The sequence below is a fragment of the Protopterus annectens genome, chromosome 4.part0 (genome assembly GCF_019279795.1).
Source record: "Protopterus annectens isolate FY-2018-M chromosome 4.part0, PAN1.0, whole genome shotgun sequence".
Taxonomy (NCBI): Eukaryota; Metazoa; Chordata; order Ceratodontiformes; family Protopteridae; genus Protopterus; species Protopterus annectens.
Window position 1 is genome coordinate 1,325,661,221 of NC_056733.1, and position 27,719 is coordinate 1,325,688,939.

Here is a 27,719-nt window from a genome sequence, read left to right on the forward strand (position 1 = left end):
TGTGGCTGGGAAAAGAAAAGGCCACAACAAAAAGATTATTGTCACTAATACAGTTAACAGGATGATTATGCAATACTTCTGAGGAAAGGGTTGTTCTGCATTCCTGTTTCTTCTGGACTCCTATCATTTTTGCTCTTGGCATGTAACAAGATTTTTGTCCAGTTCAAAGTTTTTAACTAATTTACAGTGCATCAGGTGGATCCAGGAGGCACACTCCACAATTTTGACTGCAGTGGGTGTTGACAAAAGCACTTGATATGGACCTTCCCACTTCGGAGATGCCCAATTCTTCTTCTTAACTATCTTCAGCCAGATCCACGCTCCAGGCCGCACTGACAGTTCTGACGGTCTGGTTCGTTCTTTATCTAAAACAGAATTTAACTGCAACAAATGTTTAGAATTTAGGAGTTTTCGCATATACTCAGCTAATGTACTGCCAGCTTCCTGGTCTGCGGGCATGAGAGATTTCCACTGAGGTGTGTAGTAAGCCCTTCCAAAGAGCTTTTCAAAAGGAGTCAATCCTTTTGCATTCGGGAACAGTTCTCATGCTCAACAGGGCCAGGGGCAGACAGTACATCCAGTTTCTCTGTGTTTCTTCTATTAATTTTCTTAGCTTACTCTTTAAAATCCCATTATGCCTCTCTACTAGCCCTGCTGATTGAGGGTGATACGCACAATGATTTTTTAGGGAAATACTAAAATGTCTACTTAACTGCTGTATGGTCTGGTTCACGAAGTGTGTGCCATTGTCACTGTAGATCCTTTCCGGAATGCCGAATCTAGGGATGAATTCTTTAACAAGCACTTTGGCCACAGTCGTAGCGTCTGGATTTTTAGTCGGAAAGGCTTCCACCCATCTGGAAAACATATCTACAATGACAAGACAATACTTCTTATTTTCACATTTATTCAACTCTATGAATCCATATAGATAGTATGAAATGGATATGGTGGTGTAGGGAAACTCCCTTGCTTGGGCTTCAATGCCCCTTGTGCATGATGTTTATTACAGATGTGGCATATCAAACAAAATTTTTTAGAGTAATTTGTAAATCCATACGTCGTGAATACTTGGCTCACCAGCTGTACCATCCCCTCTGTTGAGACATGGCACTGCCCATGGCTCAACAAAGCTGCATATCTAAACAAATTAGAGGGCAATATCGGTTTTCTTTCTTTAGAGATGTACAGCCCCTTTTCGAGACTTGCTCGTCGTTTTATCCATCTTTGTTTTTCCATTTGTGTAGTAAGTGTTTGCATTGTCTTTAACATTTCTAAGTCTAAAATCTCAGAGGGTTGTAATTCCTCATTCAAAAGAAATACTTCTGAAGCTGCCTGCTTTGCAGCTGTATCAGCTCTCGCATTACCTTTTGAAATCCTGTCCTGCTGTTTGGTATGAGCTGTGCATTTACAAATAGCTACTTTCTGAGATAACTGAATAGATTCTAAAAGATCTAAAATAAACTGTGCATGACTGATTGGTTTGCCAGTAGATGTTATCATTCCTCAATTTTTCCACTGTTGCGCAAAAACATGTACAGTAGAAAAAGTATACTGGCTGTCAGTAAAAATGTTCACACATTTACCCTTTGCTAAGGTACATGCCCGTGTCAATGCAATCAATTCTGCTGCCTATGCAGATAAACTATGTGGTAAAGATTTCGCTCCTATAATGTCTATGTCAGAAACTACTACATATCCTACTAGGATCTGTCCTGCAGGACCCCTTTTGCATGAGCCGTCCAAGTAGTATGTCGCCTCGGCATCATCCAAGGGAACAGCTATAAGATCTTTTCTAGGCAGTGTCTTTTGGTCAATCACCTGCAGGCAGCTGTGTGGTGTGCCATCTGCAGGGGTTGGGAGCAAGGTAGAAGGGTTCAAAGTCATACATCGTTCAATTGTCATATGAGGTTGGCTCAACAATATAGTCATACAGGAAAGATGCCTAGCAGGAGAAAGATATGCTACCTTTTCTTGTAGTAAAATAATCGTGACTGCATGAGGCACTCTCAATGTGAGTGGGTGGAACAACACTACTGAGGACAAAGCCTGTACTGCCATTGCAGCTGCAACTACTGCTTGTACACAGTGAGGTAAAGACCATGCCACTGGGTCCAGTTGTGATGATTAATAAGCAATAGGGCGTTGCTTGTCCCCATGCTGCTGTGTTAACACTGATGTCATATAACCTTGCTTACAGTCTACAGTTTGGAAAAAATGTTTCTGATAGGTTGGTAATCCCAAAACTAATGAGGACGCTATTAACTGTTTCAGTTTGCAGAAAGCAGATTCTGCTTCTGGTGTCCATTGTAACAAGTTCTGTGCTGCCATAGGCTTTTTATAAATCAGGTTAGTCAACGGTGCAGATTCCAAAGCATAGTTTGGAATCCAACTCCGACAAAAATTAGTCATACCCAGGAAGGACATCATTTCCTTCTTGGTAGTGGGTTTTGGTGCTTGCAAAATGGCTATTTTTCTGTCCTCATCTAATGTCCTACCTTCCTTGGATATCACATATCCTAGGTATTTAACTTGTTTTTTCCAAAGCTGCAGTTTATTTTTGTTTACTTTATGTCCTTCAGTGGCTAAAAATTGTAATAGCGCTATGGTATCTTCTTTACAATCTTGCTGGGTGGGGGACGCCAGCAGGATATCGTCAACATAAAGCAAAATCTGACTACCTCTTGGTGGGGTTAATCCTGCCAAGTTGCTTGCCATTTCTTGTGAGAATATTGTTGGACTTTCACAATACCCCTGTGGTAGTCGCGTATATGTAAACCTTTTCCCCTGAAATGTGAATGCAAACCAATGTTGGCTGTCAGGGTGTATTGGTATCGAAAAGAACGCATTGCTGATATCTATCGAAAAGAACGCATTGCTGATATCTACCACAGAAAAATATTTCTGTTGAGGTTTTAAATCATTCACAGGGTGTGTGGGTCTGGCACCGTAGGTGCCCTTGGTATTACTGCGTCATTTACAGCTTGTAAATCTTGGACTATACGCCACTCTCCATTCGCTTTCTTAATAGGAAATAAGGGTGTGTTACATGGTGAATCAGGAGATTCCACCAGCACCCCTTCCTTAAGTAAAGCTGCTATAATAGGTTTGATTCCTACCTCTGCATCTTTTCTTAAGGGATACTGTCTCTTTTGTGGTCTAAATGCTGACTTTGGCGTAATAGTAACTGGTCCCGCTGTACGAATAAGTCCTACATCTGATTTTCCTGTTGACCAGAGATTTTCTGGTATATTCTGTAAGGCATTCTCTTCCTCCTTCAATAGAAGTGCCAATCAGCTGTCCTTGCTAGACTGCAAGTGTACAGCTGGGTGGGTGTGAGTTATCCAGTTCAGCTTCCACATTTGTATTCCCTGTTCTGATAGTTCTAACTCTGTCTGTTTTTCCCATCTTGTGACTTTTTCTCCTAAGTTTACCCATTTTTCATTCTTGTCCTTAGTTAAGCTAACATGTGGTAATCGATTAGATTTATAGAGTGCAAAGAACTCCTGGGGCAATGAACAGCTGGCTACACTGTTCCCTTCTGTGTCCCAGTACAGATTACGTAATACCAATCTGTTTGCATGATTTCTAAACAATTCTTGCTCATATTCCTTATCAGGTCCTGGAGTGTTACAATAATACAGAGTACAGTGCAACAAATGCTGTTTGTCAATGTCAAGGGAGGGGAACTTGCTGATGGCTACGTTCATCAACTCTTCGGTCACTGCCCCTGGACCAGTCGTAACCAAGTCCTGACTGTAGCAATAAAACATTTCACCCTCCAATTGCACTGCAAAGGTATCAGTCTGACGCTGTGCTTCCATACCCTGCATAGTCGGAACTACTGCTATACCAAATAGCTGCATAAGGTCTCTGCCCAAAAGGTATACTGGGCATTTTGCAGATACAACAATTTTACTTTTCTGGGTCAATCCTGAAACAGGATCAGTTATCACAATATTATGGGAGAGGGGCTCCCGATACAGCTGTCCATTAGCTGCTTTCACTAATATGTAATCAGATGACTCTGAATTCTCTGGCAGTTTGGAAGGATGTACCAGGGTCCGTGATGCCCCTGAGTCACACAAGAATCTGACTTACCTCCCTTCTACCAGGAGTGTAACTTCTGGTTTTGTGTCTGCTAAATAGAGCTCTAAGCTCAATAAAGCCAAATCCAATATTCCATTTTCTTCACTATCCATGACTACTTGCACTTCCTCTATTTCTTCTGTCACATTCTCTACTCCCTCTATCACATACTCATTTGTCCTTTCTCCGCTATCCCCTTCTAGTGATTCTTGACTATCATATAGTCAGTCCTCACCCTCCTTATCTTCCGTGGTTGCCTTCTTGTTTTTCTTGCAATCCCTTGCCAAGCGTCCTTTCTTACTGCATTTAAAACATTCACCCCTTTTCTTTCACCCTTCAAAGTCCTCTGATCGTTGATCAGATTGTTTGTTTCCCTGGGCATTTCTCTTGCCCTTTTTCCCGGACTGTACTACATATACTTCTACTCCATCTTCTACAGAAAATACTTGGGCTTTCTTTTTTTTTTTGCTATTAAAATGCCTTTCGGCATGTCTAGCATACTCAAGCAATGACTGTAACCTGCTTGTACGATGATCTACCATGTGTTTTGTAATAAAAATGCTTATGGGTGTGATACTGCCTTTCAAAAATGCATTCTTTAACTGCTGCTCGTATGGGGAGTCATGTGTCTGATCTTCAGGAATCTGCATTCCACAATGGTTATTAAAACATTCTAATAGTCTGGCATAATACCGGTCAATAGCTTCACCTTCATGTTGGATGCATTGATTAATGCAAATCCAGTCTACCCTAGGCTTCCATTTCTCAGAGATTCAGTCTATAAGACCTTTCACTCTGTTGTCTAATTCTGCGCTGCTATGTGGGAGGGGCCTGAGCGCAATGTCACGGGGATTCCAGTCGCCACTGATCATGTGCCAATCTGGTCCCACAATTTGTCTGACTACTTTTTCTACCTCTTCTCCATTTAAATTATTACTCAGCCTCATTCCTTGCAAATCTTCTAAGAACTTTCTAAAATTAACTTTTGGATGGGGAATTCCCTCAGTGGCTTTCCGGATGTCTTCTGGAGTCCAGGGTCTATACACTAGAATAGTTGGGTCCTGACCTTCTTGCCCTGCCTGAGGATTAGGCACTTCCATAAGTGGGCATATCTCTTCTTCACTCATAAATCGTGAATTTCTACCCATTTGATATAACTCAATGTCCCCTTTTGAGCTTCCTGCCCGTGTCTCGACGGGATCTCTAATAAACGGTTTTGCTTTTGTAGTGTCTCTACTCATAGTGACAGCAGGATATCACAGGGGTAGACTAACTTGTTCACTTGCCTCATATTCTGGTAAAGGAGGCAGAGGGGCCAATGCTATTACTAAGTTATTGTCCTCCTTATCTAAAAACATTGTTTTTGAATTATTACTCTTTTGTTCCCTTCGGTTTACTTCCTCAATCCACCTGTGTGCCTGAGGAATTCCTAATTGACGTTGCTTTTTTACCCGACCTCTAGAATCGATTTTAAGCTGTTTGACAAGTTTGACAAGTGAGGATTTTTCTAGTTTACCATCAAATTTATACTTATCAACCCATTTTGAGTAGTATTTAATATTATCAGCACGCTGTGACTGCATGTATTTCGCGTCTTCAGTTAACGGTGGATTTGGGGACTTTTTTGTGCAATTATTACCCATTTTGTTCTACCCTTTTAATCGTTACGTAACTCCTTATTTTTTAATATGGCACCACAAATGTTTTTATAATCTCTTCAGAATGACTGCCTACCTGCTCTGTTTCCCTGATCTATGACAAGACAGTAATCTTTCTGTCCCTGACTTATAAATAAAGTCTTAACAGAACAAATACAAATCTAGTCCCTGATCTAAAACAGAAAAAAGAAGGTAGATTCACCTTACCTGAGCCTTCGTGATTGATCACCTGGTTCGAGTAGACCCGTCCTAGTCACAGATCAGAAAGTGGCTGGCCTCTTTTGTATGACAATTCAGTCAGAGGACTTTTCAAATAAGAAGAACTGATGTGGTTTCTTCCCCGTACGGTTTCAAGCCACCTGGCCTGTCTGATCCAAGGCGAAGTGAAGGTTTCTGGTCCGAAGGACCAATCTGTCAAAGGAAAAAACTTCAAAGACCAATACACGTAAGGTTCAGTTAAGGCACTTTAATTTACTTGCAGCAAGGAGACAAAAACATGCAAATACAAGGATCTGTCTAACTACTAACAGGAAGTATGTTCATTCTTATACTATTTTACAAGACATGGCCTTCTAAGCTGACGTAATCAAACACAACTTTCAGTATTGTTCTACAGCAGATGTTACTCAGATCTTCTGCTGACATGACTAGATTTTTGAGAAACTTTTCAGAAAAACAACCTGGCCGTGGTGACCATTAATCTGTTTACAAGCGTCTATTGTACAGTGTTACATTTCAAGGTACTCTTCTAATACAGATACAAGCAAATGCTGATTGCAGTTCATATTTTCAAGCAGGCTTTGTACTAATTATCTGTAACTTCTACAGCTGTGTATTTTGTCATGGCACAGTGGAACTTCTTGTCTAAGTTTCATACAAGTAGTATTGTTCTATTCATTATTTTCCTAACGCAATCAGAAATCATCTGCTTCTCAGTAAATTTCCAAGGCACAAGCAAGATTTTAGCTAACAGTACAAGGTTAGAAAGCAACTGCAGTTTGTACAGATTTATGCAGTATGAAATCGAATAAATGTGTTAACCCTTTTTAAGCTCTAAATGCACTAAGCATATTGCTAATACACACATTAATACATATTTTTCTAACACAGACTCACCCACATGGTTGTTGCATATTCTGTAAAAGCATTAGTTTCTTTCTAACTGAAATATTTTCTGGGGTTTCTTTTCTTCTTCTTTTCAGTTTACCATAGTTCAAACATTACTGTTGTTGATTTGGCACAGTTTCTGGTTCTGCATAATTGATTGTTGTGCTGAGGTTCAATTATGTAATTTTTAACCAGGTTAAGTAAACCCAGTGGGTTGATACCAGACCGTGAAGGGAGAACAAAGCATAGCCCATGGAAATAAAGGTTACTAAGTCTAATGAGTCTAACGACAACAGACATCAAAATGATAAGGTTAATCCTGAAGTCCAGATTAACAGTGGCTATGGAGAAAAATGGACTGCTCAATGAACCAAAATTGTAGCATACAAATACTATCAGTCCAAATTAATATCATTCTGATTCACAAGAGAAATGAAGAGATAATCCTGTTGGTGTGGCCTGTCTAGATTTTAGTAAGCTCCTTGACTATATGTAGCACTGAAGGTTACTTGCAAAGTTGTTAAGGTAGTAGTTGTGTATAGTCGGTGTAACTAGTTAAAGAAGTAGTTAGATAACAAGGAGCAGAGGCTAATAATAAGTGCACCACTCAAAAGATAAAAAATGTGACAGGTGATATTCCACAGTGTTCAATTCAGAGACCATCCCTATTTAGGGTCTATATTAAAAAGACAAATGTTTACTTACCCGGACACCTAAACATCGACCCCTCTTCATCGAATTGCGAAAACATTGATCATCCAGAAGCGCAAAAGCAGAAACGTCGAATCATCATGGTAGGCCTTCTGCGGTATAGCTCCATAAGGTAAGTGTGCGATAGTTACGGACTTTAGGGTTAGGGTGCGGGTTAAGGTAAGTGCATAGATGGTAATGTATGTTAGATTTAGTGTAGGGTTTTGTTAAGTGTATGTGTGTGGATTATTTAGTTTGTTTGGGTTTAGCTTTTTAAGGTAAGTGTGCGATAGTTACGGACCTTAGGGTTAGGGTGCGGGTTAAGTTAAGTGCATACATGGTGGTATATGTAAGATTTAGTGTAGGGTTAGAAGTAGGGTTTAGTTTAGGGTTAGAAGTAGGGTTTTGGTTAGTGTATGTATGTGGTTTATTTAGTTTGTTTGTGTAGGTAGTATGTAGCGGGCGGTGGGGTGGAAAAAGTATGACAGTTCAACTTTTTGAATTTTGCGGTTTAGGGCATTCAGTGTATATGCAGTTTGATGAAGACGGGTTGATGTTTAGGTATTCGGGTAAGTAAACTTTCGTCTTTATAATATAGAGCCCCCTATTTAAGGTGTTAATCTCTAATTTCACACAAGGCATGGAAAGGGTTCATAAGATTTCAGTAAATGTTGTTTTGGTGAATCTGTTTTTGCTGATATCAGCTAACCAAAATGGCAAACTGCACCTAACTGCAGTAAAAAAAAAATCCTTAGCAGAGAATTAAGATCACTGCACCCACGGATGCCCTGTACTTTCTAGATACCATTATTTCATCGAGCTATCTGGAGGAAGGGACATTACAATGGGGAGGAGATGTTTTTTCCCTTCTCTGTAGTTGTGTTGCCTCAGAGTGCTAATTCTTAAGTAAAATGTGGGTGAGGGGTGCATTTCCAACCTGTGGGTCTAGAAATATGTGCCTTCCTGCAGAAATTTGATGAATTATTTTGTCATATCGGCAGTAGCATTGTTACCTCACAGCAAGAGGTTCTCCCATTCGATTCTCAGCTTGGCTTGGGAGTGCCTTTTGTGTGGAGACTGTATGTGCTCTCTGCGGTTGGGTAGCGTCCGAAAGACATGCGTTCGTAAATGGGTGTGCCTTCATTGAAGGTTCGCCGTCGAGCTGGCACCTTGACGTTTCGTAAAAAAAATCTACTGCCAATCATTAGTGGACCGGAGTTCCGCTCTGGCAACCCCTTACTGGGAAAAAGCCGAAAGACAAACATTTTGTCATATTTGATGCTTTGGTAAAATTCCTATTTAGTGAACTATTTTTAGGGAAATGGACACCACCAAACAGCTTCAGCAAACTGTCATGAATCCCATAGAAAGCTAGATTAATCTTTTTGTGGGCAAAAGTTAATTTTGGAGGATGTACAGTCATGGAGACATACCCAATGAGAAACCTAATGAGAAAGTCTGGTCAAAAATGTGGTAGCTTTGTAATGTAGAATACTGCACTTGGGACGTGACAAGCCAAGGAAGAAGAGGCAAATAAAGGAATCAGGCAACAAAATGCAATAAAGGAAAAGGAATTAGGGGGTTAAATAAGGTGAAACAATATGATGGTATTAAAGAACAATTTAGAGAAATATGTAAAATGAAGGGTGTGAATAATGAGGCACCCTATTGGGGGTAGAATGCACCTCTGTTCAGTTAAAGTCTTCAAACTTAGGTACCTTAATCGAGATATTACAGACAATAAGGTAGACTGTGACACAAAAGCAGGAGATGTGCTGAAGCTGAGGGTTGACTTGATTATCACAACTGAATAGATAGTTAGTTTTGTGCTAGGCTGTACATTAAAAATAATAAAAAAAACAAAACAGAAAATGATACTTTCAATACTGAAATTAGAATATCTGTACTATTTGAATCTGTATGCAAGCTAATAGTAGAACAATTTGTTAGGCACTATCTATTGACCAACAGAAAGCAAGATTCTGCAACCAAATTACATGGGACTGAGTGTTGAGATAAAACAGATATATACAACATAACTGTAAAAATGTGTAGGAGTACAGCAGTTTTCCTGTGGAATGGTCCTTATATCAGTCCTGATTTTATGCGCTGTTATCCAATTTGTACAGATGTCAGTAGTACAAGCTAAGGTCATAGACTACCTGAGTAGGCAGAGGTACTAAGGCAGCACTCTTGTATTAGTTGGCTTTACAATACTGGAGAAGTGTGTCTGATGTAATAACGGGTTTACAAAAAAATATTTTAGGGGGCATTCCTTATCCCCACCACTCTCACTCTCTTATAATAATATATCAACTCCAAGGGAAGAAATTCTCAGAAAAAGAAGAAAATATTTTTATTTCTAGAACAGTAGTAAGTAGTCACCTTTCCTTGATTAACAAGTCTGAAATAGCAAAACTTAAACTGTGCAGCTGTGGTCCAAAAATATGTAAAATACCTGAAAAAATTGTGTATATGTTAGTCTTCACTGAAACCCAATCTGTCATGTTAGCACTCAATAATTACTAAAAACTGGACTGCTTAAGACAATCTTTGCATATGACTAAACTAATGCAGCTAAGTAAATGTTTCTGTGGGAGAGCACACGGCTTCCCTGTGCACCTGATGTGGAGGCCTCACCTCCAATCCCACACTATACAAACATACAGTATCCACAGTCATACAACCACACAGTAAAACAAACTTGATTTTCTTTTAAAAGGTACATTTTTGCTTTTAATCTGAGGTGGTATAACCTTGTTGTTAATATATTTAGAGATAAAGTGTGTGGTGTTGGGGGGGGGGGGCCTCCACACCTGGCAAAAGCATATTTTAAGTAGTGCTGTATGATTTTGATAGTGCAATTGCAACAACAGGTGTTTGTCCATGGAAAGGGAATTTTCTTGTTTGTACTTAATATTTGAAGAGTGGACAAACTGCGTCATAATGAATCATTTTGTAGCCACCTGAATCATAGCATAATTTGTAGTCATTGTCACATACATGGAGGAAGATGATATTGGTATGTTTAAATGTATAATAGTCTGTCCTCCCTTGAAAAGCTAATGCATTGCACAATTGTTGATCCAGTGCCCTATCATGGTTAGCACTACATCCTGATGTGTTATGGTTGTTCTACCTCCTCACATAGGTTCATAGTTTTATAGGTGTATATTAGGCTACCAATCACTAAAGCCCTTATAAGCCTAGCTAAGTAACCCAAATGTGACCCACAAATTTGGTTTATATAGCTGGTGATTTACTGACCGCATCTGCCTATCAGAGGCATAGGAGCCAGACTAGGGGGTGAATTTCCGATTACTTATCCATTGGTTCAAGTTGCACTTAAATAGGGATGGGAGGAACTCTGCTTTGTGTGACTAGGGTGCCTGTTCCAGAAAATGAGAATTATCTGAGAAACATATATGTCTCTCCAACTTGTTTTATTTATGTTGTAAGCAAAATTTATGTTTTATGCCACGGTGGTGCAGCGGTAGCGTTGTTGCCTCACAGCAAGAGGTGCTCCCGTTTGATTCTTGGTTGGGGTGTGGGGAGTGCCTTCTGTGTGGAGTCTGCATGTCCTTCCCATGGTTGGGTGGCATTCAAAAGACATGCGTAAATGGGCGTGCCTTCGTTGAAGGTTGGACGTCGAGCTGACACCTCGGCGTTTGTGAAAATCTACTGCCAATCATTAGCAGACCGGAGTTCCGCTGTGGCGACCCCTAACTGGGAAAAGCCAAAAGACAAACAACAACAATCTAGTTAGTTCTGATACTGTTCATTTTGTTATGTTCAAAAGGTTCATTAAAACACATCCAGGGGTACCTTGTATGCCAGGCAAATATTAGCTCTCAGAAGTCTGAATGATACCAAGTAATCATACAGGGCTTTGAGACAATCAGAGTAAGACATTATGTTTACTCCCTGTATGTTCCAATTGCTGCATTTGTCTTGTCAGGTACATACCAAAGGGTGCATTATACTATATAATGGGTCTAATGAAGGCCAATTACAGTAATATGATGACCCCTCTGGACCTAAATGCCATGCCCTTGAACAACATAGAAGGATTTTCTTACTACCGTGGACACATGCTGGCCAAAGGCTAGGTTACTATCTGCATGAGTTCCCAGATCCCTGACTAGTGAATCAACTTTAAAGGCTTTTTATTGATGATGGAGTTACCCATGTTGGGTAGACTTCCAAAAAGGTACAATGATGCATTTGTTGATATTGAGTTTTAAACCATGGCTTTGGTACCAAGTGCTTGCCTGTACTAGACCTTCTTGAAAGGTGTTGTCATATTGCAGGGATTCAATGACTGTTCCCAGTTTAGAATCACCTGTGAACTTGATTAATCAAAGGCCTTTGATGTCGGCTTTGACATCTGAGAAGTAGATGCCAAAGAGGAGCATGCCCAGGACAGAGTCCTCGGGGTTCCACTGGTGCCAGACCTCTTTCTGAATGCAACCTTACTGATTTTAACTTATGGTTATCTTTCATTTAAGAGGTTATCTTAACTTGAAAGTTAACTTTGCTTGACTTAATTCATCCTCTGAGTTGCCTATTTACTTTAATGAGAGAGTTTTTATCTTTATGTGACTTACCCTTTCTCATTTTTTTTATTTTTGCTATAGTATTTTTCCCTTTGTTGTATATCTTATTTAATTTGGGATGCCACCGGGGTGGTTTGTTTATGACTCACAACACCAGCTCTTCAGCTCAAATAAACACCACTTCGCAAGTGTTCAGATAAAACAACAGCCAGTTCACCAAACCAATTTATTCTCTGTAGATTCTCTAGTGCCTCGGCTTTACAAAGCCTTCAAGGAGTAACTAACAATACACTTCCATTCAGTATTTATACACATACATATTAACTCATTATACAATTAAAAATCCATTAAACAATTAAGAATCCAATTAAGAGACAATGATATGTTTATATCACACTCTTCCAGCAACAGTCAGTATTCAACCCTTTTGGCATTAATGTTTGATATTTTAAAATGAAAATTAATTCTTTCTTTAAAAGTAAATTTTTCATTTTTTCCTCACTAGCTTCATTTCTAGTGATGTGTTCTAAAATAGACACCCTAAAACTAGTAATGTCAGAATTATGGTATTTTAAAAAGTGTTGAGCCAAAGGGCTCTCTAATTTGTTATTCTTAATATCTCTCAAATGTTCCATAATTCTGACTTTGAACATTCTTTTCGTCTGTCCTATGTAAAATTTTTTACATCCACACTTTATAATATAAATGACTTGTTCTGTTACACAACTAAAAGAACCTGTAGGTTTGAAGCTAATCCCATTTATATAGGGAAAAACACTATCTACATGAACACAAACTTTACATTTCCCACAAGATGTGGTACCTATATTTTTTATTGTTCTACCTATATCTTCTGTGGGTAATTCAAATTTTGTATGTACTACTATATCTCTTATGTTCCTCCCTCTTCGATAACTAAACTTTAATTTTTTATTAGTCATCTCACTTAATTCTTTAAAATTCTGTAGGAATCTCCAAAATATGATATACATCTTTTAATATCATCACTACAGATGTTATATGTTGACACCATGAAAATGTTATCTGTATCTCTGTATTCTTTACTATACACTATACCACTTGTTTTATTTGCATGAAATCTATTATTATATCTTTTTTGAAATATTTCATCCTTACTTCTCTTTACCACTTGCATATTATATTTTCTATTCATAAACATTTCTGTGGTATCATTAACTTCCTTTAGAAATTCTTCTTCATTATTACATATTCTGGAGATCCTTAATAATTCACTATATGGTATAGCTTCTAATACATGATTCGGATGGCAACTAGTGCCCATCAAGAATTGATTTATACAGTTAAATTTTCTATGTATTCCAGTAACTATATGTTCTCCTATAAGCCCTTTTAGGTTAACATCTAAAAAAGAGACATTATCTCCACACTGTATTCCATCAAATTTGATATTAAACCTATTCTTTTGTATATCTTGTATAAAATTTTCACTTTCATTTTTACCTCCTTTGCACAGAAAAATCAAGTCATCTATGAATCTAAAATAGTGTATAACATATTTTTTTACAAAAGAATGTGTATATATACACTCAGATTCCATTTGACCGATAAAAATGTTAGCATACATGGGTGCAAATGCTGCACCCATGGCTGTACCTTGTATTTGATGGTAGGTTCTGTTGTTGAAATTAAAATAATTATTTTCCAAACAGAATTTAACTAATTCCATCACATAATGTGTTAATGGATAATCTCCCATTGATTTAAGTAATGCCTCTATACCATGTTTGTTTTTAATATTCGTATATAAGCTACTAACATCCAATGTTAGCCAATACATATCTTCACACCAAACAATATTTTTTATTTTATTCAAAAAATCAAAAGAATCTTTTATATATGAAGGCAATTTAATAGCTTCCTTTAATAGCACTTGATGTAAAATTAACCCTAGATTATGTAAAAAATAATTCCTTGCCGAAACAATCGGTCTCCCCAGAGGGTTATTCATATCCTTGTGTAGTTTTGGTAAACAGTAAAATTGTGCAGGACTACATTCTGTTATATTTAGCTTATAATCTACATCCTTTTCCGTCCAGTAGCCTAGTCTTAAACCTTTGTATATTAATTGTATATAATTTTCTTTAGCTATTGTGACTTCTGTCACAGAACTCTCACAATAAACTGATGTATCTGCTAATAAATTCATACACATTTTAAAATATTGCATATAGTGCATAATAACAATTTTATTGCCTTTATCTGAAGGCTTTACTATCAATTCCTTCTGATTGGCAAATTTCATTAATTCAATCCATTCTTTTTTTGTTAGGTTAAAGTTCACATTTGAAATATTTACACTGTTAATTATTTCATCAATTTCAAAACCTATCATAGTAGAAAAACTCTTAATACCTTCATGAACAAAAGGTGGCATAAATTTCTTGTTCATTTTAATCTTTGATGTGTCTATTGCGCAGTAAGCATTAAATTCACTAACACATGAACAGAACGAGTCATCTATAGAATCCTGACTAAATTCCAATATATTACTATCTAAACTTTTGGATTCAGACTGTTTATACTCAACATTCTTATCTACAATACAATTAAAATAATACCATAAGTGTAATTTGCGTATAAATTTAAAAATATCAATTTTACATTCATATTTCTTCGGAAGAACTGTCGGAACAAACTTTAGACCATGATTAAATACTGTGTAAATTTCTTCATTAATAAAACAACCAGATAAATTCACAACTTTATCAGTAATATTCAAATTAGTACCATTTAGTCCTTTTATTTTCATGCCATGGGCGAAACGGCCCTCCCCTGTATGTCTCTTGTTCAGTATATGTATTCAGTATTTATTTTTGCTATAGTATTTTTCCCTTTGTTGTATATCTTATTTAATTTGGGATGCCACCAGGGTAGTTTGTTTATGAGGCTAGTCTTGGGCTTATTTCTGATAGGTACAGCAGCCTATATGCAGCATTTGACATGGATTGAAAAAACATCACTTAATAAAAGGTACTTTGCTTTGTAATAGTTCTAAACTGTTATTGGTTTTAATGGGATTATGGAGTTGATTTTGATTTCAAAGGAGACAGCTGTATGATCAGACCTTATCAGGGAGAATGAAATATGGGGGGGGGGGCAATGTTCTCCCATATTTGTAAGCAAAAGCTCCAGTATGCTGGAGCCTCTAGTGGGTGCATTCACTATTTGGCCAAGGGTGTCTGTACTTATGAAGTCCAGGAATCTCTATGCCTGTAGATTCGAGGCCATGGAGGATTCCCAGTCTATGGCAGGCTAATTAAAGTCTCTCAAGAGTAGGGTGTCAGGTCGGATTGTAAGCATCTGTAGTACACCCAAGTATGCATTGTGAGCTTCTTGGGACGTGGAGTGTGACCTATACCTGGCTAGGATATGGTACAGGATTTTTTCTATGGCGATCTGCATATGGAGGAACCCCAACACATCATCTTCTTTGACCACCCTACAGGTATCCTTGCTATTGATGTTCATTGAAATACCTCCTCTTTTAGCCCTCATATGTGAAGTTATTGGACTGAAAGTGTGAAAGGCACTCAAACCTTGCACTCCTGAGGTACTCTCTGCAACTTTAAACCATGTCTCAATAACTGCACAAATGTCTCTATTTTTGAGTGTGAGGAGGGCTCGGACAGAGTATAGTTTTTTATTTAAGCTCCTAACATTGAGAAATAACACCTTGAGGTTCAGTTGAGTTGATTTTGATATGTCAGTAGGTTTGTCAAATTGGCACTGCCTAAAACAGACACTATGGGGGTGGATAAAGTTTTATCCAGTATTCAAAAGCATAAAGTGGAAAGGTGCAAAACATCCTTGGCAAACCAACATGGTCTGTTAACTATGTCCTATCAAGATGACAAATATTGAATCTCCTTAGAATTATAACAGAAAGACAGCCAGTTGTTGGAATCAATCATGTTTTTTCTCATATTCTGGCATCATCATCAGTGATGGTAATATGCCACTCAATGCTAAGCTCATACCAGTCTGAGACACATAGTCTGAAAGCTCCATAATGTCTCTCTTCATATAGTCCAGGGAGATGTATGTCAGATCATTTATACCTACGTGGATTATGATAGAATCATACTGATACCTGAGGAATAATTTCTTGAGTGTGTGTGTGATTTGGTGGATTCTGTCTCCAGAGAAGCAACTAACAGTTATCTTCTTCTTCTTCAGCCTGGTTAGAGGAGCTTCAGTATATCTTACAATCGAGTCCCCTACAATGAGAGTCCTGGGGAGTGTACTTGCTTGCCTTAGGGGCTTAGTATTTGTGGATCTACTGAGAGTCGGAAAAACAGCTAGGGCCAACTCTGAGGTTAACTGTCACTCCAAACACAAAATATTCGCAAAGAACAAAGTAAAGTCCAGTATTATTGCAGTAGGATTTTGGGAGGAATGATTCATGTGCAAAGATCCCCTGAAACTTATCCACAACCTTGCATTTTACAAAAATTTTTTGGATGATGTCTATCTGGTTTAGAAGGGAACTCTAACCAATTAGTAGCATTAATGAATACATGTACTGATTTCTTGCAGTTTACATTGGAATATTCGCTGACCCCAATACATTTCTTAGATGTTGAGCTAGAGAAAACTGGTAATGGTATTGGAACTTCTGTTTTTCAAAAGGATGTACATGCAAATAGGTACACCCATAAAACAAGTATGCATGATAGGTACACCCATAAAACAAGTATGCATGATAGGTACACCCATAAAACAAGTATGCATGATAGGTACACCCATAAAACAAGTATGCATGCACCACATATATTTAAGATCACTACTAGGCGTCAGTTACTTCGGGCAAGTCACCTGAACACAGATAATATAAAATGTATAATTCAGATGGACCAAATGGTAAATGAATTTAAAGACAGATGCTATGATGGAGTTACACTCGAGTGTCTAAAAACTGATGTGGTTGATGACAGGCAGGGTAGTGCAAGACCATATTTTAGAAAGAAAGAGCCCCCCCCTTAGGGATCATGCAAGGGAGCAAGGTCCCTTACGTTACATAACTAGGTTTAATAGAAGTACTAATGATATTAAAAATATTACATCTAAGAGCTGGACATTACTAGGCTCTAGCAAGAGCCGAAACAACTGGTGGGGGACAGACTGTACTTTGTATACAGGAACTGTGTAAACTTGAAAAAAAATGCCTTTGTTATAAGGATGTGAAACAACAAAATGTTAAACTAATACATAAAGTAGGTACTTTTTCTTGTTATAACTGCTCCTGTTGTAAAGATGTCATAAATAGTGTTGAGTTTATACATCCATTAACAAATGTAAAATATATAATTCATTTAAATGTTATGCCACCTGCTCTATTTCTAATCTGGTGTACCTTGCTACTTGTACAAAGTGCCCTTCCTTCTATGTAAGTAAGTGCACACAAAGACTTAAGGATCGTGTAACAGAACATAAATCTGAAATAAGCAGAATTGTTAAAACTAATGCACTTGTAAAACACATGGATGAAAACGAAAGAGACCATGAATGTAAGTTTAGAGTTATAAGCCTTGGGCATAGGAGCTTAAGAGGAGGTGATGTGACTAACAGACTAAAGACTGGATAGTGATAGTGAGAGTGCAAGCAGACTCTCGACCTCGTATTAATGCAGCAGTGAGTTTGAAACCTATACTAAAGAAAAGACAAATGCTGTTGAACTATTGTAAATGATGATATATACTCTTTAATATAAAAATATGAAATAATACATATATATATATATATATATATATATTTATACTTTTTTATAATTTTAGAGTGCAGGACTTAACTTAGGAAATATTTTATGTTTTAAAATCAGTTTTATGTCTTTAAATATGAATATGCAATTAATTGTTCTTTTTTGATTGGGCTGTGTCATGAAGATTTTAGTTTAAATGTATGTGAATAGTAGTTTGGTATGTAACACACACTGAAGAAGGGCATTGGCCTGAAAGCTTTGTGCATTCTAATAAACAAGTTTGATACTTACTATTATCTGCCTAGCATTTTTGATCACTGGACTTTACTTTGATCCACTGAAAGTAACAGTACTTGTGGTGTCAGGTGATGTTTTTTTCCGAGTGCCTTAGGGCTTGCTTAGGAATAGCTTTGACAACGGGTGATTTAGGTTACCCTTGTTGTTGAGGAAGATTGCTTTTAAGTGCCTCCACATACGTTAGTCTACGTGTGTGTGTTGTGTGTATGGTTCAACAACTTGATGTGTACTTGCATGCAAGAGTTTAGCCTCCAGTGTCATTGTACAAGTGCCCCTCCCACATACTGTATCTGCTTCTTTAAGAATTAAGTGGTTGTCAGTAAATATGAGACAATTCCTAGACTGTCTCGGGATGCCCATATCCACTGAGTAGGCCACAGAGAAGTTAGAAAATTACATACCCATACTGTCCAGTCCTTTGATTTACGAGCTACAAGGGGGTGATGTATTGGGGTTAGAAGGGTATTAAAGGTGCTTTAATACAGACTAATAAGAGTGCTTTATTGGAACAGATTATGCTAAACAGTTCTAAGTTCTACTGACTTTAATGTATGCATGATACTGAATTCTATTAAATTTGTAGGTAATGCCAATTGACTAGCTGCTCTAAGCATATTGCCGCACAAGGTATTTGTGCTATATTGCTGCTTTATATGGTACAGTTTTATGGACTGTTCTACAGGGAACATTTTCTTTCTAGGTGTTTGCTAGGGAACAGGGCACTACTAACCCATGCAAACATGCAAAAAATGTATAGTAGCACAAATAAACCACCATAAAACTAGCTAAGGAACTCTTGGGACAATAAAATGACTACACTATGACTCCTTTTGTCTATTTCCCAATTCAGATAGACCAGGCAAACAATTCCTAACACACAATGAATAATCCCAGTCCTCCTAATGTAAAAACACAGTAGGAGAGATCTACAAGTGCAGTGCTACCACAAACCACTTAAACAAGTAGATGGAAATCCCTTGCTGTACTCAATTTCAAGACAATCTTACACCTGTTACAGTGAGAGGAAGAGCAATTGTTTTTACAAAAATAAGTGAAATGTACACATAAATGCAGGAAACAGTAGTGATCACTCACGGTAATTTAAGTGCAATTTAGCAATCAGAGATACTTAATGGCACTGGATACAAGTAAAACACCTCTGGTATGCAAACTAGGACTCTAAGCTTTGTTGTGGTCTGGGAAAATGAGCAGGAGACAATCTGTGGTGGCTGGTGACTTCAAATCAAAGAGGGGCTGCAGGAGACAGCGGAATGGGTGGGGCCAATAGAAATGGGTGTGTCCAACTAGAAAGGGGAGGAGCTATGCTCAAAACCACAAACACTGTAACTTTAATCAGATATGCTGCCCTGGGTGAGTCCAATCAAGACAAAATGAAGTGTAGAAGAAAAAAATATGTCAATGCATTGGCTGCATGACAGCTTACTTAATATCTATGGCTAGTCTTCTATAGGTCCTAGGGCTGATAGCCTAGTACCAACCTATGAACCTATACTTCAGTCACCCTGCTAGACAGGGGTCCAGGGAAGTAAATAATGTGGGAAGAAATAGCCAGGGAATTGTTATGGCTAGGCTTCTATAGGCCCTAGGGCTGATAGCCTAGTACCAGCCTATGAACCTCTGAACCCATGAATCTAGATGGAAACAAAAAGGTTGTGAGGCATGAAAAAATAAATTACTTCTTGAATACATTACTGGAATGCCAGTCAAAATCAAGTACAAGTAAAACAAGCAGCACTCAGCTCAAACCACTTTTCCTTCCACTGCAGTTCTAATCATAATTTATATTTAGCTTTATTGAAGTACCAAGTAACCGTCTCTGAGATAGCCACACTTGTAAAAATGTTTCTTATCCAAAAATGACCTGCTGCCTGACAACAACTATCTACTTGTTTCATGGGGAAAATATGGTCAAAGTAAAAAATGAAAATCAAACAAGAAACAAGCTCAAGATAGATTGCTTAAAGGATTACTGCACTGGTTATGGACCACACATGATAGATTGGCATTCTGTTTAGTTTACAGGTAAAGTCTGCAAAGATGATTGCAAGTCTCAAACAAATGTAATGAGCTTCTTAAAATAATGTAATTCTGTCCTTTATTACAAATACTGTCAAATGCATTTCAATACCCAAGGCTTATACATTATCTAGTTATGTAAGTATTCTCTGAAAGGCAACAACAGAAAGGCTTTCAATGCTGTCACTTCTTTAACAGTATGCTTATTAAAGCTTACTTGCATCTTTACAGTCTCAGACAAGCTTACCTGATGGTCATTAAAGCATTGCGATTTAAACACAGAGCAACAGGCACTTTCTGAATAATAATAAGCATAAATCAACAGTATAAAAATATGACAGAAACCAGAACATTCTGCAAAATCAAGGACAGATGAAAAGCCACTGTAGTAATTGTGTCTACCTTGGATGGGGGATACTGTGCACATTTGCACTGCATAACTGCTTCTTGCTTTGCTTACACACATCCAGAGTCACTACATGGGGGAGTGGGGTGCAACAAGTATGTCACAATTTGAAATGTCTCTGGCTGACTGTGATGGCCCTGACACATTTGTCATACCTCTCAACCTCAGAGCAAGAAATCTGGACAAAGCCATTCAGGGCAAGAACTTTGGACAAAGCCATACATAGAAGTAGGACAAATGTACAAAAATAAGGACAATTTTTAAATATTACTCTTATAAACTTAGAAAGATAATAGAATAAATAGTAGGTCTTGCATTAGTATGAATTTTCTGAAGGGTATGAAATCTGAAACTCAAATGGCTGTCATTATTTTCTACCTTCAGTCTTTAATGATTTGCCACTAGTTTTCCAAAAAAACACAATTTTATGAAAAACGGACCAAAAATGTGATGCAAAAATATAAAATATCTACACAATACAGCTGGGAACCTATCAAAGAAGGGACACATGTTTAATATTAGTACTGCTAACTTGAGCAGGTGACAAAATAAAAGAATCTACATGCATTTCTGAAATAAAAGTAATCTATAACTCTGAGGGTCTATATTATATCATTGAACACCTATAAAAGCGAACGCTGATTGATCTACCTAATTTAAGCATAAGCTTACAATCTCGAACTGTCAGATCAGCGATTTTTTTTCCCTGGGAAAAAAATCGCTGATCCAAAACACATACACACAACACAAGCACACCAAACAAACAGAAATCCACACACATACACCTAAAATCTGATACCTAACCCTACACTAAACTATGCACACACCACTAACTACCCACTTACCTTAACCCAAACCCTATCCCTAAGGTCCATCACTATTGCACACTCACCTCACCCACTCCCTAACCCTAACTCGCTTAAATCCGCCCTAACCCTCATGTCCACTCAATCGCACACACACCTAACCCGAGCCCTAACCCTAACTCACCTAAATCACCCTAACACTCACATCCACACAATCGCACACTTACCTGAATCCAACCGGTAACTTTCCACCATAACACTGAAAATACCGAAGCAACAGAAACGGACAACCAAATTCTTTCCCTAGGAAAAAATTCGAGTTTCTGCTGCTTCGATATTTTGCAGTTTTGCGAAAATAAGTTCGATCAATCAGCGTTCGCTTTTTTAAGCTTTCGAGGATATAATATAGACCCAACTCTGATTATTACAGTTATTTATTAATTGTAAAACCTCCATGTTTTCTTCCAAAATTGCCATTTTCCTTAGGGATTATTAGGGGAAGAGCAACATTTTGAGCTAAAATTGGGGACAGTTGAGAGGTTTGGATATGCCTAATTCTATAAAGCAATTTATTTGCACATACCTATCAACCTGTTAATGCAGGAAATCTGGACAAGGTCAAATATATTAGGGGAACATATAAACAATACTAAAAATGTTCTTGTATAAACTGAGACAGTTAATAGAATAACAGGTCTTGCTTTAGCATGCATTTTTCTGAAGGTTATGAAGTCTAAAACTCAGTGTCTGTCATTATTTAGTGACTTAATTCTTAAATAATTTGCCAGAAAACCACAAATTTAATGAGGAACAAACCAAAAATAAGAAGCAAAAATCTATTTATTCTGCAAAAATCTGGACATTTGAGAGGTATAGTTCAGCCGGAGCTGTCTTTGAGTTTGCCACCCTTCCCCCCTTCACAAAATCATGGTTGAATGGAGCCTCCCCCCTGCAGCCATTCAGATGAACCATTACTTGGCTATTTCACCCCATTTACCATAAACACTAATGTGCATACTGCTTTACTTCTGCAATGATTTGGACTTCATTTGAAAGTTTTATTTTGCATTGTATAGCACAAACACTAATAGATATTTGATAAACAAAGCAATGCAGTCTCACAATGAAAACAGACTTAGCATTAAAACGTCTCTGCCCTTGAAACTCACATTCATTGAAACAGCATTGAAACACACATTCAAAGAAAATACATTTTGCCAGTGGCAGATAAAGATTAACTTTGGGCTGTATTCAAATCACAGACCCCTTGCAGACAAAACATACAGATGCTCTTTGATACACCTTCCTGGTTGTATTAAATTATATTCCTTGTACAATACAGTATAGTTTTAGAGGGCATTTTAAATTTATTGTTTTGAACATTTTTCCGATAAAGAATGAAACAAAATGCATGCACCAATAATGACAAAACTGCCCAGTTCAGAACATTTCCATCATGAAAGTCTACTCGAATGTCTACAATCCACCAGTATCAGTAAATATGCACAATCTCTGAAGAAGTAAAAGTCATCTAAATAATTCCACATTAAAGAGATTTGTAACTAATGAAGAGTGCGCTGCTAGCAAACAACTTTATATTTCACTGTTTTATCTACAAATAAAGTACCTGTTCCCCTTGAGGAATAAATTGCCTATGTTACACTAAAAAAATGTTAAGCTAGTAATATTGCAATAGGGAATGGATGGCAAACTGATAACAGGTTCATAGTTACTAGGTATCTTCACCAAAAAGGACTGCAGCATCCACCCCATTTGCAACACCGTATAGTTTCAGCAATGCATCTATCTGCTGTGGGAGTAGAACCCATAGCCTTCTGCATCAAAAGCAAGAAAACTACCTGTTGTGCTATTAGCAATGAAAGCAGACTCAGCATAAGCAGCACTAAACGTATGCTCCCTTGCAGATCTCAACTCCTTGTAAAATCTACTCAACACTCAGCTGTATCTCTGAACTTTGCAGCCCAAGAAATCTGGAAAAAGCCAAAATTTATTGGGGGGGGGGACAAAAGCCCAAAAACTAGGGACACATTTTAAACATTGCTTGTATAATGTTGGAAAGTTGCTAGAATAAAATGCTGTGTTACCCCCATACATTCCACTGCCAAGTCTTGAACCCAGGACCTTGTGCCAAACAGTCAGAGCAACATACTACTATGCCAAATCAGCTATTTTGTGAAAGCGAGGAAGACTGAAACTTAAATGGCTACCATTTAATGAATACAGTTCTCACCATACCTGTCAACCTCATAGCACAAAACACCTGAACAAAGCCAATAATGGGGGAATACAGCCCCCAAACATATTCAGTGGATTCAGTTCTTACCATAGCTCTCAACCTCTTAGCAAAAAACACCCGGACAAAGCCAGGAATACAGCCGCCAAACATATTCAGTGAATTCAGTTCTTACCATAGCTCTCAACCTCTTAGCAAAAAACACCCGGACAAAGCCAGGAATACAGCCTCCAAACATATTCAGTGAATATAGTTTTTACCATAGCTCTCAACCTTAGTACAAAAAACCTGGATGAAGCCAATAATGGGGGAATACAGTCCCAAAAATAGGGACACATTTCAAACATCCATCTTATAATCTTAGAAAATTGCTAGAATAAAAGGTTTTGTGTTACCATGTACTTTCTGAAGAATATGAAGCCTGAAATTCAAATGCTTGTCATTTTTATTTATTTTACATTTGTTAACCAGGAAAGTCTGACTTGGAACAAAAGACAATTTTCAACAGAGGCCCAGGGAGAAACACTCCAAACACATGTCTTTGTAAGATGGGAGGACAGCAGAGTACCCAAAGGAAACCCACACAAACACAGGGAGGACATGCAGACTCCACACAGAAGGCACCCCAGCCAAGAATCAAACCAGAGAACCTGTAGCTGTCAGGCAACAATGCCACCACTGCACTACTGGCTGCGTAAAGACACAAAAATATAGAAACCACAGATTTTATGAGGAACAGAACAGAACAAATATGGGCAAAAATCTGCAAATTTTTTTACAAATGGTGGTGGTTAGGGGATTCAGGCTCTTGCCACCTGGGCCCAAGGTACAGGGTTCCAGCCTGTTCTCTACCCACCACCATATAGCAACTGGGGAATTACACACGCATAGTCCAAATATATGCCTTAGTAATGTTTGTTGAATTACCTGAGCCCAACACACACACACATGGCCCAAATATGTGCCTTAGTAACGTCCGTTGTATTACCTGAGCCCAAAGTCTGTAAAATGAAAGCAGCCTCAAGCAAGTCCTTTCTCTGCTGTCTGTAATATTGATCCAAAAGCCTTCCCGTGAGAGCAGAGCAAGCTGGGTGCTACTGAGGATGTTGCAGTCTGATCCCCTTCCAGTCTATACAGTTGTAACTGAGTAGACTTCTGGGATATTTGCTGCTAAATGCTGTCTTCCTAATCTGGACTGCTGGTGAGACAGTCTGGATTCTGTGCACATGCTCCAGACTGGTTCACCAACAGTCTGGATACCGGGAAACGCAGCAAATGCACAGCAATGTTCTGCAACTCACATTTGTTTTTCTTTTATTTTATTTTTTATTTTATTTTCTTTTTTGTTTTACAGCTGGGGCTGGGTGGCTGCCATCCTGCAGCCCAATAGCATGAGTCCCTGGAGACAATACATAGTAATGGAGATTTGTTCAACAACAATAATGTTTTGCTGGGTCTGCACTCAGTATCATGGATCTATGGAAAAAAAAAACAGGTGAGAAGATTACATAAATAGCTTATACAACAGTCAGTAACAAGGAAAGAAGAGAGGGAGTTACAGATTATCATAAGGGGTGGAGGCCAGAGACGTGGCCTTATAAAACAACAGCAAAAGCATAGAAGGTTTGTGTGGAACAAGAAGGCTAGCTAGAGAGGCATCCAATTAAATAAAGGCAATATTGGACCTCTTACAGAAAGTTTAGCTTAATGTGTTAGTGGGGGATGGGCCAGAAAGAGAATGCAACTTTTAAGCACCATGAGCTTTTCTGGAAAGAGGATCAAGGTAAACACTTTATACCACAGTACACATTCTGACTTGTTTATCAAAGTCTGGCTAGTAACACTGGCCATACATCAGTCAATGCTCATTATGTCACTACTGCCCCATTCTATAAGTCTAGGTTTCCCAGACTGGGTTAATACAACTGCATTTCACATTCTGCAGCTACCCAGGAGGATGATGCCCTATCCCACATTCTGCACTAAAGAAAACAGCATGTCAGCATCCAAAAACACATTAAACATCATCAGCAAGTGCAGCCATAACAGCAGCAATATTTATTTTACTTTGTTATAGGTTCATAGGTAGGTATTAGGCTATCGGCCCAAGGGCCTAAGTAAGCCAATCCAACAAGGTTCCCTGGCTTATTCCACCCAAGAAAGATATTTTCCTGTGTTCCTGTCGAGCATAGCCACAGAAGTGATCCCCAAGGTGTATTTCCTATTTCCCATCCACTCATCAAGATTTTTCTTGACGACTGCTAATGAGGAACTTTGCTTGACATAAGATAAGTAGCTTGTTCCAGAGTATGAGAAGTCTCTGGGATAGGAATCTATCCCTCCAGCATGTCCTGATTATTGTAGTGACAAGGATTAGGTCCTTAGAGTGTGTAGCTTGGAGGCATTGGGATTTCTTTAGGTGTAGCATGTCCAACAGCTCTGGGTTTGACATACTTTTATATGTTAGGCAGAGATCACCTCAGAGTAGGGGATATGCTACGGAATAAAGCTGGAGTTTTTTGAGATGGTCAGTGTAGGGCATCTGTTTGAGGTCAGTAATCCTCTTTGTGAGGTACTTCTGTGGCCTTTCCAGCTGCTGCAGATGTCTTGTGAGTACATTCCAAAAGGGGTGTTGTACTCTATAATGGGACAAATGAGTGTTGAGTAGAGGGGAACAATGACCTCTTTTTTCCTAGATGAGAACCCTTTTGTGATGAGGTGCGCCACATAGAAGGATTTCCTGACTGCTGTGGTGATGTGATTATCAAAGGAGAGACTACTGTCCACCTGGGTCCCAAGGTCTCTTATCACACATTCCATGTTAAGTAGACTGCCACCTATGTGGTAGTTCATGGGTACGAAGTTTTTACCAAAGGGGATGACAATGCACTTTTTGGCATTGAGCTTGAGGCCATGGCTCTGACACCAGGCATCTGTCTCAGTGAGGCCCTTCTGTAGGATGTCCACATCATTTGGGGACTCGACTATGGCGCCTAGTTTGCAGTCATCTGTGAACTTCATTAGTCAAAGGCTTTCTGTGTTAGCCTGTACTTCAGAGAAGTAGATACCAAACAGGAGAGGTCCCAGGACTAAACCTTGTGGTACTCCACTTGTCACTGGTATGAAGTCAGATTTGGAGTCCACAAATTTTACAGTGTGAGTTCTGTCCGTGAGCCAGATGGCAACCCATCTTGTTATGTAGGGATTTATACCTAGTTTAGTGAGCTTAGCTATAATTCTAGAATGGGCGATGGTGTTAAAAGCCTTGGCGAGGTCAAGATAGGCTGTGTGAACCACCTTACCCTTGTCTATGGCTTTGGTGACTGCCTCAAAGAAGTCAATCAGGTTCAGGAGGCATGATATGCCTTTCCCAAACCCGAACTGGGTGGGGTCCAGAGTTTGGAGGTTACCAATGTCTTTGTTTATGAGTTCCATGATGATACGTCCCATGGCCTTACAGACCAGGCTCGTCAGGTTAATAGGGCAATAGTTCCTGGGATTAGTGGTGGCTCCCACTTTGTGGAGTGGGATAACTGTTGCTGTGCATCATTCAGTGAGCACAAAGCCTGATGTGAGGCTATGATTGAACATGGTGCTTAGGTGGGAAGCCAGTTCATTCTGACGTTCATGTAAAATGCAGCCTGGGATGTTGTCCGGTCCCATGGATGCTTTGTTTTTGGCTTTAGAGAGTGCAGCTTTTAACTGCATAGTTGTGATTACAGGGACTCTGCATTCCTCCTGTATAGATAAGGGCCCTTTAGGGGGTGAGAAGGGGGTAAAGTTAGCACTGAACCTATCTGCCAGGTTGTTGGCAATATCAGTTGGTTCTGTAATGTTTGTGCCGTTATGCTGTAACTCAGAGCAGATCTGGGTGTTGCCATTGAGATTCTTGACATAGCTATAGAATGCTTTATGGTTGTCCCTAGAATCACTGGCGATTTTGCTTTTGTAACTAGCTTTGGAGAATCTTATAAGGGATTTCAGCTTCTTACTGAGGCTGACCAGGGAGCTCCTCCACTCATGGGATTTTACCCTCTTTTGCAGCAGTTTCTTCCTTCTGTTATATAGTTTGTTTATGG